We start from the raw sequence: 12,985 nt of genomic DNA on the forward strand, positions 1-12,985 counted from the left end.
ATGTTAATGATGTACAGTGATTTTCAATGCACAGTGAGTAGCACTGGGCCCTCCCACAGTATCTGTTGAGCAGCTATGTAAGTGGGACTTTCCCCCTCCAGGTCCTAAAGCCTGAGACACACTGAAAGCTCATTCACACTGCAGACAGACATCTGGCAGAGTTTCTATAAAGTTCATAGTTCTGTATTCTCAAATGTTGCTACTGTAATATACTGTACACAGTTTTAGACCATGCATCATAGAGAAACATTATTTTGTATTAATGGCCCTCCTGCCTAAAAAACAGGGAAAATATGCATACTGTCTTAATAAAACAACATTTTCCACTTCCATTTTCAGATTTTCTGACAATTTCTAGATGTTGCACACCGCTTTAAGCCAGGGGTAAACAACAGACTGCTGGACTGAACACAGTGTGCAACATCTGTAAATTGTCAGAAAATCATAAAATAGTGGTGGGAAATTGTGTTTTATTAAGACAGTACACATATTTTCCTAGTTTTTGTGTGTGCCATTAAATCAGGTTAAGGAGGAAATTGACGCCTTTGCAGCCTGAATGGATGATGCTTTATGTATGAGCTGGTCCCTGGTGGACACGAGTGTATAGCGGGCTGGGTACATTAAAGTCAGACGCAGATGGCAAACATAAAATGAATAATAGTGCCATCTGTTTGGATTACCTACTGCAAACAGAGTTGCAGGGAAGTTTTCTAAGTAGGTCATTGAAAATCAAAAATTCCATGAGACCGAAGAATAATAATTGTTAGGGGGTAGAAAAAACGTTGGTATTATAATTGTTATGATTCGTACATTTTGCTTGCAAGTTGTGAAGATTTGACAGTTTTTTCTTCCTCCTCCTCCCCCTTCTTAGTGCCACGTCTGTGGTTGTGTCTGTCTGATTTGAGAGACTGATAGCGTGGGATGCAGGATGGGGAATGTGTCCATTCAAGCCCCCCTGCCTGGTCTGCCTAGCCATGCCAAATTGTTAAATTATCCCCTGGTGTCTAACTGACTCACTTTTCCCCAAAATGAACAACATGTCATTGTGGACATGCATGCAGTGTATCTGATTATTCCCTGTCGAAAAATCTATTCAGGCACTCTTAAACATGGATTGTTTCTGCTGAAGAGCAATAAAGTTTAAGAAATCACTCAACATGCCACAGTAGCCCAGTGTTTGGTGCCAAGGGATTTGTGACATCATGTTAGAAATTAGGTCACATTACATTGGCTATGCCTCAGCACAGCTAGAGTGAAAAGGCTATGCATAAGACACATGTTCTGTTGATGTTTAGATAAATTAACAATTTACATAGAGCCAACATTGGTCTGAGTACAAAATAAGTAACCCCACTCACCCACACCACATCTCCACCCTCAACATGAAAAAGCATAGCACTTGGCTACATGCTTTTGTATTACATAGCTAAATTCCAAACTGGCTCTTTGTCTCAGAAGAATAGGTTGGCCTGATATACTGCCTGAGGGCAGCATTGGTTTAGTTTTGTGTGCATATAGGGCTAGGCAGCTTCAATTAACTCTGTTGCTAAGGCTTGCAGCTCAGCTAGCCAAGAGACGGGACTTCGAACATCTATACAGTTCAGATGTACTTTTATTAAACTCAAACTCACTGTCACTGATTAACGGCAGATACAGAAGTAGGATCTCAATTTGGTCACCCTGTTGTTGCAGGAAATGTCCTGCACAGCTGGAAATGCACATTTGTAGTGTATTCAAGGCTTCTAAAGTTTTGCCCTAACTAAAAATGTATCAACCCCTACAAAAATGCCCATTAATTATAATCCACACAATATTTATAATTTCCTGTTTCTGCAGGCTTATTTTCCTGTTGTGAAAACTGGTTACATTAAGATCCATCCTACATCTGTAGGAGAGACATAATGGTAAAACTGATGGAACAGACCCTCTTAAGATATTGTAATGGTTTTAAACATCGTGTGCCTTTTCTGCATATTTCTACAAATGTTTACAGACCAATCCATGAATGGTTTAATTGTGGTAAGGCTGTGTACAGTATATAAAGGGCTATATAGTGCAGTCTCCAACTAAGATCTTATAGGCAATGCGAAACACAATGTTCTCTGTCATTAATAGATTACTGTATTGCACAGGAGGCTGCTGAGGGGAGAACGGCTCATAATAATGGCCAGAACGAAGCAAATGGAATGACAAATACATGGAAACCATGTGTTTTATGTATTTGATGCCATTCCACTTATTTTTCTCCAGCCATTACCACGAGCCTGTTCTCCCCAATTAAGGTGCCACCAACCTCCTATGCTGTATTGTATTGTATACCTTCACTGAGGACTTAATAGCTCATGTTGGTTACTGCCTGCACAATACTGCATGTCAAGATGCATGTAACAACAGCAACAATGGCAGCATGGGAATCACATCAACAAACAGTAGGAAAAAGGGGCAGTGGAACAGAACGTATATCCGTCTCCATGTTGTCCAGGTTCCTGTGATGACCTGCCTTGGTTCCACATCCAGAAATACCATGTAGCAGAGGGATGGAGATGCTGATCATGGAGGGGGAAAAATAAGCATTCATGTGAAAAACTGCCAAGGCCATGTGGTTTCAGTTACCCTACAATTCGTTCAGCACTTCAGCTTAACTTATTAAAAAAAAAAATTTCAGCAAACCTTGACTTTTCTCTCAAATACGAGCTCTCTGTAAGAGGAAGCAGGGTCACAGAGGGTTTCTTCCTTTAGAAATAGAAATGTGCCTGATATTCTCATGATGTAAGACCTCAGTAATGTTGCCCTGCATGCTAATGCAACCTTCAGCTGTTTAACTCTCACCAACTATTGCCAAACCCACTCAAAGATGTGATTCACTGTATAAACTCTGGTACAGTAGTTTAGTGCCTGTCTGGAAAGAGTGGAAGTGTGCAGAGATATACTGTTACAGTTTATTCTGATCCTATTTATGCAGTGTTCTTCAATCATGTTCCTGAAGACCCACTGCCAGGTGAGCAGACTTTTGTTCCGGCCCCATACTAATGAATCTGAGTCAGTTAATCAGGGGGTAAGTTGACATCAGGTGTGTTACTGCTGGGCTAGAGCAAAATCCTGCACACACTGTGGGTCTTTCGAACCATGATTGAAGACCACTGCACTAATGAGTAGAGTTTGTGTAGAAGATTTGTATCATCCAGAATCTTTTGTAAGTTTTTGGTCATATTGCTGACATACATCTTGCCAATACTTTCAGGCGTTGTGCGTAGGAGTAAGGGCTAGTGTACATTTGGAACTGGACAAATGTTTTAGAGAGAGGCCCTCAAGTGAGCAAAGTGAGCTACAGATGGCAATAGCATCCTCTGGTGGATGAAAATCTGCTAATGTGCCATGATCATGACAGAGCAGGGATCAGGGACTTATAGAGAGAGGAGACGATTATGATTCACCACCAGGGACTACCAAATGCTAGGGAATGTTCAGCCATGAGCTCTGTTGCACAATTATTATATATTTTTTAATCTCCACTTGATTATAGCATTTAGATATCTGTTTTTTTTATCCAATGACAGTCACACAATTTCAACCATTGTTTATAGACTTAGAAACTATCTATATATTTAAAAGTAACAGTAATTAACAGTTACAGTTTATAAACTCCTTGTACACCGCCTTATAAATTCTTGCAGTCAAACTCCAGCAGAGTGCTCTCAGAGACAGACACAGATTCACAGAGTCTCTGGTCACCTACTGTACAGTATGCTAAAGTAAATTAACTCCACTTGTCAGTTGCACAAGATTAGAGGGAATTGACGCAATCATCTTCGAAGCCAGGGGTTAATCTGTGGCTGTTAGGCCTGAAATAGATATCCTGTTGGATGTCACTCCCTGTGCCTGGTGTTGGCTCAATGCCTCCGAGCTGTATCAGGGGTTGGTGCTTGATGGCACCTGTAGTAGGCCAGCCATCCTGATTACTGGATCAAATCAAATCAAATCAAATTTATTTATATAGCCCTTCGTACATCAGCTGATATTTCAAAGTGCTGTACAGAAACCCAGCCTAAAACCCCAAACAGCAAGCAATGCAGGTGTAGAAGCACGGTGGCTAGGAAAAACTCCCCAGAAAGGCCAAAACCTAGGAAGAAACCTAGAGAGGAACCAGGCTATGAGGGGTGGCCAGTCCTCTTCTGGCTGTGCCGGGTGGAGATTATAACAGAACATGGCCAAGATGTTCAAATGTTCATAAATGACCAGCATGGTCAAATAATAATAATCACAGTAGTTGTCGAGGGTGCAGCAAGTCAGCACCTCAGGAGTAAATGTCAGTTGGCTTTTCATAGCCGATCATTAAGAGTACCTCTACCGCTCCTGCGGTCTCGAGAGAGTTGAAAACAGCAGGTCTGGGACAGGTAGCACGTCCGGTGAACAGGTTAGGGTTCCATAGCCGCAGGCAGAACAGTTGAAACTGGAGCAGCAGCATGGCCAGGTGGACTGGGGACAGCAAGGAGTCATCATGCCAGGTCGTCCTGAGGCATGGTCCTAGGGCTCAGGTCCTCCGAGAGAGAGAAAGAAAGAGAGAAAGAGAAAATTAGAGAGAGCATACTTAAATTCACACAGGACACCGGATAAGACAGGAGAAGTACTCCAGATATAACAAACTGACCCTAGCCCCCTGACACAAACTACTGCAGCATAAATACTGGAGGCTGAGACAGGAGGGGTCAGGAGACACTGTGGCCCCATCCGATGTTACCCCCGGACAGGGCCAAACAGGAAGGATATAACCCCGCCCACTTTGCCAAAGCACAGCCCCCGCACCACTAGAGGGATATCTTCAACCACCAACTTACAATCCTGAGACAAGGCCGAGTATAGCCCACAAAGATCTCCGCCACGGCACAACCCAAGGTGGGGCGCCAACCCAGACAGGAAGATCACGTCAGTGACTCAACCCACTCAAGTGACGCACCCCTCCTAGGGACGGCATGAAAGAGCACCAGTAAGCCAGTGACTCAGCCCCTGTAATAGGGTTAGAGGTAGAGAATCCCAGTGGAGAGAGGGGAACCGGCCAGGCAGAGACAGCAAGGCCGGTTCGATGCTCCAGAGCCTTTCCGTTCACCTTCACACTCCTGGGCCAGACTACACTCAATCATATGACCCACTTAAGAGATGAGTCTTCAGTAAAGACTTAAAAGTTGAGACCGAGTCTGCGTCTCTCACATGGGTAGGCAGACCATTCCATAAAAATGGAGATCTATAGGAGAAAGCCCTGCCTCCAGCTGTTTGCTTAGAAATTCTAGGGACAATTAGGAGGTCTGCGTCTTGTGACCGTAGCGTACGTGTAGGTATGTACGGCAGGACCAACTCGGAAAGATAGGTAGGAGCAAGCCCATGTAACGCTTCTACCGACCACCAAACCCGGATCCGGGATCCCCCCCAGCATAATTGCTGACTAGCATAGCCTAGCCTAAAGTTACAGGGATATCATAAAAAAAATTGTTCATGAAATCACAAGTCCAAGACACCAAATGAAAGATACAGATCTTGTGATTCAAGCCGTCATCTCTGATTTGTAAAATGTTTTACAGGGAAGACAAAATATGTAAATCTATTAGCTAACCACTGTTAGCAAAAGACAACAATTTTTTTACTCCACCATTTTCTTACTGCATCAGTAGCTATCACCAATTCGGCTAAACTAAGATATTGATAGCCACTAACAAAGAAAAAACCTCGCATATTTAGCCATAAAAAACCGTGGTTATACAATGAAAATAGTAGCAAATCAAGCCTCAAAATGTCTGACGTCATCTTTCAGAGTGATCTAGTTTAATTGAAAGCTAATCATATACTTGACTAAAAAATACAGGGTTGACAGGAATCGAAAGACAAATTAGTTCTTAATGCAATCGCTGATTTACATTTTTTAAATTATCCTTACTTTTCAATACAGGTTGCGCCAAGCGAAGCTATAGAAAACAAAATGGCGCCATAAGCGTTTACATTTTTTCGACAGAAACACGATTTATCATCATAAATTGTTCTTACTGTGAGCTGTTCTTCCATCAGAATCTTGGGCAAAGAATCCTTTCTTGGGTCTAATCGTCTTTTGGTCGAAAGATGTCCTCTTGTCCGTCGAAATGCCCACTAACGTTCGACCAGGACCCCGAAACGTGCCCGGCGCTTCAAAGTGCAACACAAAGCAATGCCTCAAAATCGCACTAAACGGATATAAATTGCTATAAAACGGTTTAAATTAACTACCTTATGATGTTTTTAACACCTCTAACGAGTAAAAACATGACCAGAGAAATATTACTGGCTAAACTAAAGCTTGGAAGGAGGCGAGTCCGATGTCCTTCGCGCGCAAGGCGCAGGCAGCAAAGGGAAGCTACTTCCGGTATTTGCTGTTTTATACAGCCCCTGATTGCGCAATCGACTCCATTCAAAGCGTCATCACGCACTGACATCCAGGGGAAGACGTAAGACGTGTCTGTTTCTCCATAGCATTTACACGGACCTTCAAACTGACTCCAGATCAGTGGCCAAAATGTTTGAAATCTGACTACCTATCATGAAAAGTACTGTAGATTGAGTTCTGTTTCACTCAGAGACAAAATTCCAACGGCTATAGAAGCTAGAGACTGTTTTCTATCCAATAATAATAATAATATGCATATTGTACGAGCAAGAATTGAGTAGGAAGCCGTTTAATCTGTAGTGCAAATTATGCTAATGCGAAACAGCACCCCCTATATTCGCAATTTATTTTTTTCTTCCATGATATTTGAAATGCAAGAGAAAGGAGTTTGTGTAATTTTAGATTTTGACCACCAGGTGGTAGCAGTGTTGTGCAAAGTTTCAGACTGATCCAGAGAAGTATTATATTCCTACAATATAGTCTGCCAGGAGTTTGCCCAAATGTGCCGGATTGGTCAATTGATACATTTTCAAGTGCATAAGTATAGAGAACATACAAAAATGCTATGGTAATGAAAAATGTAAGTTTACACACATCCAGGAATGTCATACATGATGGATAATTAGCTTCCCTACAGAAAAAACACTAACCGACACATGTCTAGGGGTGGGTGTGGGGCCAGAGACAGCAGGGGTTCAAACTGTAGAACCCAGTTCCTACATTTGAATATAGAAATTGATTTTATCAAACAAAACTATTCTTCATTTTATCTCTGGGACCCTCAGGATGACAAATCAGAGCAAGATTACTGAACGTAAGTACATTATTTACCTTCAGAGGTGAATGTATCAAATTGTACATTATTTACATTATTTACCTTCAGAGGTGAATGTATCAAACAAGTTGACGTGATAAAAGTGTTTTGTTGTTGTGCACTCTCCTCAAACAATAGCGTCGTATCTTTTCACTGTAATAGCTAATGTAAATGGGACACATTAGCGCACTTTAGCAACAACTGTACCGGTTTATAGACACCGATCCCGTAGAGGTTAAATGGAAGAAGTTTGGAACCACCAAGACTCTTCATATAGCTGGCCACCCGGCCAAACTAAACAATCGGGGGAGAAGGGCCTTGGTCAGGGAGGTGACCAAGAACCCGATGGTCACTCTGACAGAGCCCCAGAGTTCCTCTGTGGAGATGGGAGAACCTTCCAGAAGGACAACCATCTCTGCAGCACTCCACCAATCAGGCCTTTATGGTAGAGGGGCCAGACTGAAGCCACTCCTCAGTAAAAGGCAGATGACAGTCCGCTTGGAGTTTGCCAAAAGGCACCTAAAAGACTCTCAGACCGTGAGAAACAAGATTCTCTGGTCTGATGAAACCAAGATTGAACTGTTTGGCCTGAATTCCAAGCGTCACGTCCGGAGGAAACCTGGCACCATCCCGAAGGTGAAGGGTGTGGGGATGTTTTTCAGCAGCAGGGACTGGGAGGCTAGTCAGGATCGAGGGAAAGATGAACAGAGCAAAGTACAGAGAGATGCTTGATGAAAACCTGCTCCAGAGCGCTCAGGACCTCAGACTGGGGAAAGGGTTCACCTTCCAACAGGACAATGACGCTAAGCACACAGCCAAGACAACGCAGGAGTGGCTTCGGGACAAGTCTCTGAATGTCATTGTGGCCCAACCTGAGCCTGGACTTGAACCTGATCGAACATCTCTGGAGAAACCTGAAAATAGTTGTGCAGCGACGCTCCCCATCCAACCTGACAGAGCTTTAGAGAATCTGCAGAGAAGAATGGGAGAATCGCCCCAAATACAGGTTTGCCAAGCTTGTAGCGTCATACCAAAGAAGACTCGAGGCTGTAATTGCTGCCAAAGGTGCTTCAACAAAGTACTGAGTAAAGGTTCTGAATACTTACGTAAATGTAATAATTCAGTGTTTTATTTTTTTATTAAACATTTGCTAAAATTTCTAAAAACCTGTTTTTACTTTGTCATTATGGGGTATTGTGTGAAGATTGACGAGGGAAAATCTATTTAATCCATTTTAGAACAAAGCTGTAAAATAACAAAATGTGGAAAAAGTCAAGGGGTTTGAATATAGGCTACAGTAGGCTACTAATTAACATTTCCAATGGCGCACTGACTCACCTAATAACAAAGATTAAGGCTCCTCACAGTGACGGCTGATGCCCTCATCGTGGCAATAGCCTTTCTAAAGATGAGCTACTTTGAAAAACAGTGCTGTTAAAAATTGGGAGTTGTTGAGAAAATAAAATGTTCTGTTTGTTCTACAGACAGATTAGTCTTCTCTTTTCAGCTTTAAACATTTGCTTTCCAAACTGTACATTTTTCTTGAGAACAACCATAGAAATATAATCACTAGATGGCAGTCAGGACTGGCAGCCATTGTTAGCACACCCATACATTTAACAGTGAAATTGCCATGGTATTTTTTGCTCAGAAAACTTAAGGGACAAATTCAGCTCACGGGCCACCAGTTGGGGAACACTGATATATACTGTATATAGAATACAGTTGAAGTCGGAAGTTTACATACACCTTAGCCAAATACATTTACACTCCGTTCTTCAAAATTCCTGACATTTGATCCTTGTAAAAATTCCCTGTCTTAGGGTCAAACGTTTCGGGTAGCCTTCCACAAGTTTCTCACAATAAATTGGGTGAATTTTGGCCAATTCCTCCTGACAGAGCTGGTGTAACTGAGTCAGGTTTGTAGACCTCCTTGCTCGCACACGCTTTTTCAGTTCTGCCCACAAATTTTTTATAGGATTGATGTCAGGGCTTTGTGATGACCACTCCAATACCTTGACTTTGTTGTCCTTAAGCCGTTTTGCCACAACTTTGGAAGTATGCTTGGGGTCATTGTCCATTTGGAAGACCAATTTGCGACCAAGCTTTAACTTCCTGACTGATGTCTTCAGATGTTGCTTCAATATATCCACATAATTTTTGTCCCTCATGATGCCATCTATTTTGTGAAGTGCACCAGTCCCTCCTGCAGCAAAGCACCCCCACAACATGATGCTGCTACCCCCGTGCTTCATGGTTGGGATGGTGTTCTTCGGCTTGCAAGCCTCCCCCTTTTTCCTCCAAACATAACGATGGTCATTATGGCCAAACAGTTCTATATTGGTTTCATCAGACCAGGACATTTGTCCAAAAAGTTTGATATTTGTCCCCATGTGCAGTTGCAAACCGTAGTCTGGCTTTTTTTATGGTGGTTTCGGAGCAGTGGCTTCTTTCTTGCTGAGCAGCCTTTCAGGTTATGTCGATATAGGACTGGTTTTACTGTGGATATAGATAATTTTCTACCTGTTTCCTACAGCATCTTCACAAGGTCTTTGCTGTTGTTCTGGGATTGATTTGCACTTTTTGCATCAAAGTACATTCCTCTCTAGGAGACAGAATGCATCTCCTTTCTGAGCGGTATGATGTCTGCGTGGTACCATGGTGTTTATAATTGCGTACTATTGTTTGTACAGATGAACGTGGTACCTTCAGGTGTTTGGAAATTGCAACCAAGGATGAACCAGGCTTGTGGAGGTCTACCATTTTTTTTCGGAGGTCTTGGCTGATTTCTTTTGATTTTCCCATGATGTCAAGCAAAGAGGCACTGAGTTTGAAGGTAGGCCTTGAAATACACCCACAGGTACACCTCCAATTGACTCAACTGATGTCAATTAGCCTATCAGAAGCTTCTAAAGCCATGACATAATTTTCTGGAATTTTCCAAGCTGTTTGAAGGCACAGTCAACTTAGTGTATGTAAACTTCTGATGCACTGGAATTGTGATGGAGTGAATTATAAGTGCAATAATTTGTCTGTAAACAATTGTTGGAAAAATGACTTGTGTCATGTGTAACGGATGTGAAATGGCTAGCTAGTTAGCGGGTACGCGCTACTAGCGTTTCAATCAGTTACGTCACTTGCTCTGAAACCTAGAAGTAATGTTGCCCCTTGCTCTGCAAGGGCCGTGGCCTTTGTGGAGCGATGGGTAACGATGCTTCGTGGGCGACCGTTGTTGATGTGTGCAGAGGGTCCCTGATTCGCGCCCGTGTCGGGGCGAGGGGACGGTTTAAAGTTATACTGTTACATTGATGCTGTTGACCCGGATCACTGGTTGCTGCGGAAAAGGAGGAGGTTGAAAGGGGGGTGAGTGTAACGGATGTGAAATGGCTAGCTAGTTAGCGGGTACGCGCTACTAGCGTTTCAATCAGTTACGTCACTTGCTCTGAAACCTAGAAGTAATGTTGCCCCTTGCTCTGCAAGGGCCGTGGCTTTTGTGGAGCGATGGGTAACGACGCTTCGTGGGTGACTGTTGTTGATGTGTGCAGAGGGTCCCTGGTTCGCGCCCGTGTCGGGGCGAGGGGACGGTTTAAAGTTATACTGTTACACATGCACAAAGTAGATGTCCTAACCGACTTGCCAAAACTATAGATTGTTAACAAGAAATTTATGGAGTGGTTGAAAAATGAGTTTTAATGACTCCAACCTAAGTGTATGTAAACTTCTTACTTCAAATGTATATCATACATACACTGAGTGTTCAAAGCACCTTCCGAATATTGAGTTGTACATTGTTTGCCCTCAGAACTGCCCCAATTCATTGGGCATGGACTCTAGAAGGTGCTGAAAGCATTTCACATTGATGCTGGCCCATGTTGATTCCAATTCTTCCCACAGTTGTGTGAAGTGGACTATTCTTGATACACCTGGGAAACTGTTGAGCGTGAAAAGGCACTTCAAACCTTGGTCTTGCCCATTCACCCTCTGAATGGCACACATACACAACCCATGTCTCAATTGTCTCAAGGTTTAATAATCCTTCTTTAGCCTGTCTCCTCCCCTTCATCTACACTGATTGAAGTGTATTTAACAGGTGACATCAATAAGGGATCCTAGTTTTCACCTGTTCAGTTTATGCCATGGAAATAGCATGTTTCTAATGTTTTGTACACTCAGTGTTATATTCTTGATGTATTAGTTTAACATTTTATTTTATTTTTAGCTGCTTCTTGGGCCTCCTACGGGCCTGGATTAATCTGGCCCTGATTAGGAATTTGATCCTTGTAGGGAACCTATGGAAAAAATAATTGACAATTGAGTTATTTAGTCATTATTGGAATATGTCGTTTACAGTGTGCACTTTTATTTACCTATCCAACGTGTAGACCTCATTCAGTTGATCATACCTCCGATGCTCATTGTGTCACTAGTTTCTAACGCCCTCTACCCCGAACCAGGGCATTGCAGAGGATACACTGCAGCTCCACCCACACCGTGTCGAATGGATTAAGGCTCTCTCCTGATCTGCGAAGTGTGTAAATAGTCGGTGAGTCACAGTCCTGTGAGTAATTTTCTTTGAATTTAAGGAAAAATAACTTCGGACATTGTCATTTGAAATATAATTCGCTCTGCGTTTAGTTTAATTCATGCGATGTTTTGTCATTAGATGGGTTGCCAACATAACCAGAAACCACACATTTGCGTATTATTTGAAGTTTGAATCTGCAATAACTTCAAAGAGGGGACAAGTATTGGTGTAGCCTAATCTCACAAGAACATAGCTGTGACAGATAGGAACCTGTTTTATACTTTTTGCTTTGGAGAAGATACGCCGTCGTGGAGGGAAGGTGAGTGTTGACATTGTGCGCAGGTTAACGGATTACGTTTCATATAATCCGATCGCTGTCACATAGTCTATTGACCTGTGTGATTTGCCTTGTTTACCTGCTATCATTTCATGAGACGCAATGAGACCATGATGACCAGAAAGTTGTATTTATGTTGGCTAACTGGGTAGATAAAATACAGATCTGTATAATTTATATAAAACATGTTAATTGGCACAGGTAAGGTAGCTCACAGTGGCTGACCAGACCTGGACAGTTTAAAGATGATTTTTGTCCTCTATCACATCATCACCATCATCATACCTTACTGTATTATTTCTCACTGTAGCCTAAAACTCCTGGTCAACCCTTACATTAAGTTACACTGATACCTAGTTAAATAGAAATTGAATTCACTTGTGTAATTACCAAATAACTACACAGTAACTGTACTAGTAACCAATGCAGAAAGTACTTGGCCACTTGCTTCAATTCTAGTTTAATTAGTTGTTTTATGCACTGTGTCTACAATTACAGTGTAGTACTAGCTGAGTAATTAGACAATACTATTTAGTTACAGATTGCAGAAGGGCAACTTTATGCAAACTGTTTCCCAACTCATATCTCTTGATCTATAACCAGAGTTAAATTCAAGGCCAAATGAAGAAATGGCTCATAGTTACATTTGGGTCCTCTGCCATATAGGATTGGGCCAGCAAAGACATCATGATAGGGGGGTGACATGAAACATCTCTGGGCTGCTATTATCTGTCTGTCTAGCTTGGGCCTGTCATAGAGATTATGATTTCTGAGAGAAGATCAACATTTGTGAATGCACCCATTTAGCTTTGTGTTTTAATACAATGAATATTGAGGCCTGTTTTGACAGGTTATAATTTGTATTTATTGAACCTTTATTTAACTAGGAAAGTCAGTTAAGAA

At 42.1% G+C, this 12,985-nt stretch overlaps 1 protein-coding gene across 4 annotated transcripts in view; it reads left to right on the plus strand.

The window, feature by feature from the left end:
• Nucleotides 1–11,663: 11,663 nt before the first annotated feature.
• LOC120045176 (glycerophosphodiester phosphodiesterase domain-containing protein 5-like) overlaps nucleotides 11,664–12,985 on the plus strand; it is a 71,936-nt gene continuing 70,614 nt past the window's right edge. For 2 of the 4 annotated variants that reach the window (XM_038990131.1, XM_038990127.1), the window contains exon 1: nucleotides 11,750–12,064. The gene's annotated coding sequence lies outside the window, so the exon portion shown is untranslated. Of the gene's footprint in view, nucleotides 12,065–12,985 lie in introns of all 4 variants that reach the window. The other 2 variants (XM_038990128.1, XM_038990129.1) reach the window with 2 other exon arrangements.

Source organism: Salvelinus namaycush, chromosome 3 (genome assembly GCF_016432855.1).
Source record: "Salvelinus namaycush isolate Seneca chromosome 3, SaNama_1.0, whole genome shotgun sequence".
Taxonomy (NCBI): Eukaryota; Metazoa; Chordata; class Actinopteri; order Salmoniformes; family Salmonidae; genus Salvelinus; species Salvelinus namaycush.